The sequence below is a fragment of the Nannospalax galili genome, unplaced genomic scaffold, assembly GCF_000622305.1.
Source record: "Nannospalax galili isolate Female #2095 unplaced genomic scaffold, S.galili_v1.0 scaffold365, whole genome shotgun sequence".
Lineage (NCBI taxonomy): Eukaryota > Metazoa > Chordata > Mammalia > Rodentia > Spalacidae > Nannospalax > Nannospalax galili.
Window position 1 is genome coordinate 491,806 of NW_008353234.1, and position 5,832 is coordinate 497,637.

The 5,832-nt window shown below is 40.4% G+C and overlaps 1 pseudogene; it reads right to left on the reverse strand.

The window, feature by feature from the left end:
* Positions 1-226: 226 nt before the first annotated feature.
* Positions 227-1,559, reverse strand: LOC103747939 (annotated as a pseudogene).
* Positions 1,560-5,832: the final 4,273 nt, after the last annotated feature.

The following is a 5,832-nucleotide window of genomic DNA, read 5'->3' on the forward strand; positions in this document are numbered from 1 at the left end:
CTAATTAAAACATGGTTTTAGAAACTAAACCCAACATTTTCAGTAACCATAGAAACACTTAAAATAAAAATTTCCATGAAAGCCCTTATATCATGCTTGATATAGGGAGGTAGGAAGATGTAAGAACCAGGACACATGAGACATGACATTTTATGTACAACTCCTCTTTGTTTTATTGAGGATGTTTTTTCAAAATTCAGTCCCTTTCTTCAGCTTCTGGCTCATGTTATCCTTTCACATTTTTGAGCCATTCTAAAAACTTCTTCATTTGCTGAAGGAAGACACTTTTCCCCTTTGCTTCCATGTCAGAATGAACTCTTCACTCAGGATTTCAGATTTATGAAAAAGCACCACTATTTTCTGGAGGACTTTCATGGAATGAATGTTTCTATAACAATACTCCTAAATCTTCAGTAGCAGAATCAGCTCAGACTGACCTTGAGTAGTAAAGGCAGCAAGCAGAGGGCTGTGTTGCTTCAAGTGTTTGATAGCTTGCTCTGCTACAAGCTCCTCTTTTTTGTTCCATTCTATGGTACTCATTACACTTGACCACATTATTCCAATCAAACTGGTTCTGGGATGGTTTTTTTTTTTTCCTTTTCATCTCCTCCTTGACATATAAAATTATGTCCTTAAATGGATCACCACAGGACATCTGTTCTTGAAGTTCCTTCTGGAGTCCCTTTCAAGCTCCTATCTATGGTTTGCTGATTTCAAACATACTCCCAGAGCTCTTTCAAGCCTGCTTCAGTGAAATACTTAGTAAACTGTTGAACACTTTGTTTTTTTGGGAGGAAAAATTTCCGTCAGTTGGTTATCCATGCTGACTTTCCAAAGTCTTGCAGTGACTACATTGATGTCTTCTTCATTTATCCACAATTTAAAGAGACTTAACAGCAAAAGCTGCTGAAATCCCTTCTTTACCAAATTTGCATTATAAAGGCTATTTAAGAATATTTGCATTAACCCCAGAAAAACCCCAGTCAACATAGCAAGCTTGTTCTCTAAGAACAGCAGGAAGTTTTTAACTTTATCTTCAAAATATTTCTCCATGTATTTGTAGTGCCTGATTAAGTTGTTAAAAACCTGAGCAAATGCTTGCATGGTTGCTGGGTCTTCTTGTGCTGCAAACACAGCTATCTGCATACATCATGTAATCTGGCAGTATACCACCTGGGGCCAGTATTCCACTGGCCCGCCAGAATGTTGAAGAGTGTTTTTGCATAGTGGCAATGGTCAAGTTTTGCTCCAAAAGCATCAAGAAACTTAGCTACATGCCTTTAGTTCCAGTGCTCAGCATGCAGAGACAGGAGAATCTCTGTGAAATCAAGACAATTCTGGCCTACAAAGTAAGTTGCTCCAGGCCAGCTGGAGCTATAGGGAGGCCCTGTCTCAAAAAGACCAAAAAGGAAAAAAGAAATTTAGCTACTTCCAGGTTCAGTTAAGCCTTGAATAATACAGTTTTGAAACTGGGTAGTATCAACCCTCTTTTTCATCCCCCTTTCTGATTTTAAAATCCTGGCCTGATAGTGTTTGTTTTGCTGCTTTTGATTATTCATAAAAGACACCCTGGCCGACTGCCCTCCCTGCCAAGCTATGACCCAGGGTCTGACCAGCTTCATGTCATAGCTTTCCCCAGGCCCCATAAAACCCTATCTTTCTCTTTAGATCAAAGTATTCCTTCCAGTATCTTCTGTAGTGTTCATAAATTCCTTTAGTCTATTTTTATCATGGAAAGATTTTGTTTCTCCTTCAATTTCAGTAGTTTTGATGAGTACAACAGTTTGGGTTCATAGGTGTGGTCTTTCAGAGCTTGGAATACATCTTTCCAGGTCCTTCTGGCTTTAAAATTTTCTGTCAACTAATCAGGTGTTCTTCTGATGTGAATGCCTTTATAAGTGACTTGAGCCTTCTCTATTACATCTTTTTGATGCTTTCTTTGGTCTGTGTTTTTAGTGTTTTAATTGTAATATGTTATGAAAAGTTTCTTTTTTGTCCTATTTGGTGCTCTGGTGGCCTCTTGTTCCTGGGTGGGCATCTCATTCTCTAGATTTGGGAAATTTTCTTCTATGATTTTCCTGAAAATACTTTCTATGCCTTTGGTGTGGTAGTCTTCTCCTTCTATGCTGATAATTTGAAGATTTAGTTTTCTCATGGTGTCCCAAATCTCTTCCATGTTCTGTTCATAGATTTTTAGTTTATCATTGACCTTTACTGGATCATCCAACTCCTTTACCTTGTTTTCCAGTCTTGATACTCTGGTTTCCAAGAGAGCATTAAATTTGGCTTATTCATTTTTTTTATTTCTGTCATTTCAGTTTGTTTGGTTTTCTTTAGCAGTTTTATTTCTTTACTGAATTTCATTTATATATCTTGTATTAACTTCTTTATTTCACTCACCTCTTTAGTTTTTTCTCTCATTGAGTGCATCTGTTGCTGTGATAAACCATGACCAACTCACCTTAAAGAAGAGTTTATTGGACTGAGGTTCCAGATGGATAAGAGTCCATCATGATGGGGTAGGCATGGTAGGAGGCAGCTGGACCAGATACCTAAGCACTCACATCTTCAAGCAGTCACAGGAAGAAGAGACAGACAGACTGGAAATGAGACATAGCTATCTTTTCTCAAAGCTGGCTCCAAGTGGCATGCTTCCTTCAATAAGGCCACACCTCCCAAAAGTTCCATGACCTTCCACAAACAGTGTCACCAACTGGGGCCTAAGTGCTCAAATACTTGGCGCCTATGAGGGAGCATTCTCATTCAAACCATCACATTCCATTTTCTGGTGCCTCTAGGCTCATGGCCAAATTATAAGGCAAAATTCATTTAGTCCAACTTTAAATGTCCCCATAGTCTTTAGCAGTAACAACATTATTCAAAAGTCTACAGTCTAAAGACTCTTCTGATACCCAAGGCAAACTCTTAACTGTAAGCCCCTATAAAATCAAAAGACAAATTATGTATTTCCAACATGCAATGAAACTGAATGCACATTCCCATTCCAAAAGGAAGGGATGGGAGCTTTAAGAAAAACCTGACCAAAGCAAGACTAAAACCAGCAGGGAAAAGACCAAATCCTCTATCTTCATGTTCAGTGTCTGAAACTTTAGTTTAGTTAGGATTTAGATAGCTTTATCACTATATGTTTGAAGCCTGTAATTGTGATAGCTTGAGCTCCTCCATTGTGGTGGTTTGAATGAGAATGTCCCCTATAGGCTCCAAGTATTTGAACATTTTGTCCACAGTTAGTGGCACTGTTTTGGGGGGGTCTTAGAAGGTGTGGCTATCCTGGAGGAAGCACGTCACTGGGGGTGGGCTTACAGAGTTCTTAAACCTTTCTGGATCTCAAGTTGCTCTCTTGCTTCCTGTGCCTGCTTGAAGATGTGAGAGCTTAACTTCTGCTGTTCCTGATCCAGCCACCTCCAGCCATCATGCCTCCCTGCCATGATGGACTGTAATTCCCCTAGAACCATAAGCTCAAATAAACTCTCTTCTATAAGTTGTTTTGGTCAGTGTTTCTATCACAACAACAGAAAAATAACTAATACATCCATTAGTGTAAGACTGCTATCATGGTGAGCCATCTGAGACCCTACCCTGGCCCAGGGCCAGCAGTTCCAGAAAGAGCTGACCCCCGACGAGCATACCCGTATATTCCCAGGAAGACTGCAGTTAAGACTTCTCTGGCTTTTGTGACTGCTTGCTTATCTGGCTTCTGTAACTGCTTGCTTGCACACCTACAGGAACAAACATGTGACTGCTTGTTTTTGAGTAAATCTTCTGCCAATCCATCAGGATATGGATTTTGCCTTTAAAACCTTTACTTTCCTTTGAGCAACTGCTGCAGTCTCAAAATATTGGCCCAGAGAGGGCAGTTGCTGGTCAGCTAAATAAATTCCACTAATTCAGAACATCTGTAGTCTGAGTAGTCCTTTCCCAGTGGTTTTGGCACCATAACATAACATATATCTCTCTCTTGGTCCAGTGTCACTCCCTGTATACAGCTCTCCTTGGGAGATGTCTAATGGCTCTAGCATATCCAACATCTTGGGGGGTCTCCATTGTCAACAAGGCTTGACCAGCAAAACTTCACACAATGGCCTCTCAGGGCCTGTTGGCCTTGAAGGGCCTTCTTTATACAAGCACTTACTTGCTATATGCTGCCTGGTTTTGGCAGCTCTCTGAGTCCCTGCAGGAAGAACCTATGACCCATTCACTGCACATCTTTCATTCCTCTAAAGCCAGCATCATGTGAGTGATACTGTGGAGTCTGGCTGCCAAGTTGGGGTTGACCTTGACCCTCTCCACCCACATTGCCATTGGCTGCTTTTGTATGCTGTGGTTTTCTAGGAGCAGAAAACCCCTGAAGTCTTTTTCTTTCACAAATTATAAACCTAACTGGGTGGAGTCTTCCCCTGAAGGTGTACTGTCTATTGTCCAAGTGCAAATCTGGAGGCCTCTCCTTAATGGCTCTAATCTCTTTATCAAAGACAGTTTCTCTTCCAGCACATGCCTTGAGTGTAACATTATTAAGCTTCCTAGTGTTGTATTTTTTTTCTTTTTTAAGATTTGTTTTTATTATTTTTAATTTATGTGTGTGAATTTTTGCCTTCATTTATGTATATGCACCACATGTACCACCCCTGTCTCACCCTTAGCCCCCCTCCTGATCTGGCTACCACTGTCCCACCTACTACCTTGCAAGAACCTGAAGTGCCCACTAACTAACTTTTTATACCTGATTGTAACCCAGAAGTCCAGCCAAAAGGCTAGAATTGATTGGGGTGGGTTTAGAGGCCCACACTGAGCACACTGGGAAGAGAGGTGGAGCCATCGCCATATTGAGCATGGAGAACAGAGCTGCAAATGGGCAAGCAGGTGAGTGGCCACACACGAAAAGCTGGGAGAGACCAGGGGCAGGACATGCATTTTATGCCTTTGTAAGTCACTCCCTCCCAGATGAGATAAACTATGTAAAACCCAAATAGAATGTGTTATGCCAGTTTTGTCAGTCCACATCAGGACCAAGAGACCTTGAGTGAGAGTGAGTCTCTCAGTGGAGAAGGGAAAATTTAGTGTAATACTGAGCAAAAAGCAACCAAGGTACATCAACATTGTAGAAATATTCAAGGAAACCCAAGCTAAAATGAGGATGGAATTGAAAAACTCAATAAGGCAAATTGAAACAACAGGAGAAAGCCTCAGAAGTAGAATGAATGAAACAGAACACAGAATATCAAGACTGGACAACAAAATTGAAGAACTGGACTCCTTAAGCAAAGACTATGAAAAATTAAAAAACAAAAACCACGGGAATGGAATACACATGAAATGTAGGACACCATGAAGACACAATCTATGCATAATAGGCATACAGGAAGGTGAAGAATCTCAGGCAAATGGCATCCTTCAACAGGATTATAGGAAAAAAAACTTACCTAAATTAAGGAAAGGCATACCTGTTCATATTCAAGAAGCACACAGGACACCAATTAGACAGGACCTGAATAGTAACTCCCCACAGCATATCACAGTAAAGACTTTAAATTCACAGAACAAAGAGAGTGTGCTAAAAACTGCTAGAGGGAAACAACACGTTACATATAAAGGAAAACCCATCAAAATTATAACTGACTTTTCAATGCAAACTATGAAAGTGCGAAGAGCCAAAGTATTCCCAGTTCTAAACAGCCATGGATGCCAACCTCAAATACTTTATCCAGCAAAACTATTTATCATAGTCAAAGGAGAACAGAAAAAATTTCCACAACTCGAAAGAATTTATGTTCACCAACCCAGCTCCTAGAGGTAGAACACACATCTTGTTCT